The following is a 1,535-nucleotide window of genomic DNA, read 5'->3' as shown; positions in this document are numbered from 1 at the left end:
ATACCCACATTGTGAAGGAGCTTTCTTTATCAAGCTTTCTCGTGATGCTGTTCACACTAGCCAAACGAGGGATCAACTCCTGCACTGTACTCTTCTACTTCTGCACATTCACACAAGAGCATCTGCCATACGTTAAAGTGTCTTAAATGTCCACCCTATAGTCCCGGCCTCTTCCGTTCCTTACCCTTACCCCGCACAGTAACACATGGAGCCAGAGCCGAGGAAGCTTACATCCATTTGCTTTCCTCCCATGATCTTGATAGGATTCACAACTCCAGTTACTATCCACATAGGGGCAGAGGAAGTTTTTAATGTAGTCGGCTATCGCTCTCCTGGGGTGGTGCCACCGAGGCTGCATTGTGGTGATAAAAGTGGGGTCGACGGGGGTGGGGGTGGTGGGGGTGGTGGTGGTGGTGGTGGTGGTGGTGTTGTTGGGGGGAAGTGACGCTGGGCTATCCCAACAGAGATCTCTGCAGTGTAGACTCTGGACTGGTAGGAAAGCCAACAAGAGGAGCTTTCATACGAGACCCCCATCACCACCAACACCAACTGGCCCCCACCACTCCCCCCCCCCCCCCCCCCCAGGGCCGGTTGCTACTGTAACCAGTAGGCTGTCCCTTATCTTCTGGCTCGGAGGAGGAAGCAGATCCTAATCGGGGCTTTATCACGGGGACATCTCGTATCGACCTGATTCCTCCATCTAAGGGAGGAAGCGGTGACCCCGGTTATGACATCACAGGAAAACACTGAGAAGCAAAGCTTTCATCAAGGAAAGCACAGAATCAGATCAGAATAATTCCGGGGAAAACCGAGCATGTGTGGTACTGTTGAATACATTGTCCAAATGCTGTGTTACGTTGCACAATGCCATATGGAATACATCCACACTTTGGTCTACGAGTTGATGCCTTCCTTCAATAGGCGGCAACATGTTCCAGAAAGAGTACTGAGTTTCATAAACCACACATTTGAGGATTTGTCAAAACGAGAATGAAGGCAATGAAGGAGCCAATTCTGAATTGATTAAGACCACACCGGCTTTGGTTTGGATTTGGCAGATTATTCACTGCCAAGCACAGCAACCAGAACCAGGGAAAAATGATTATTATAACACCAAGAAAAGGTCTTCATGTGTTTCCAGAAAGCCAATTCAAGGACCAATCTCGATTGGAAATATATCGTCTTGGAGTATAATGACGTCTCAACTTGCCTGAAGCATTCTCGGACTTGTGCTCATGCTCCCCTGGGCATACTTTCCCTTACGTTATACGGCAGAAACTAAAGCCTCATGTTGCTTCAATAATACCGTATGTTGCTCCAATAATTCCATATGTGTCTCCATCTCCTCCGTGGCTACCACAGAGCGGTGGCCCTCGACGATGGATTCGTGTTTTCTTTTCATGTTCTCATTTTTAGCCGTTTTAAAAATTGCACATCATAAAACAGGCCTACATGGAGAGTACTGACTGAATTACTGAGAGAGTACTGGAGCACTGACTGCATGGCCACAGCATACCTCATCGTGATTAACCTGA

Source organism: Gadus macrocephalus, chromosome 9, assembly GCF_031168955.1.
Source record: "Gadus macrocephalus chromosome 9, ASM3116895v1".
Lineage (NCBI taxonomy): Eukaryota > Metazoa > Chordata > Actinopteri > Gadiformes > Gadidae > Gadus > Gadus macrocephalus.
The sequence above is the reverse complement of the archived record's forward strand: the minus strand, read 5'-3'. Positions refer to the sequence as shown.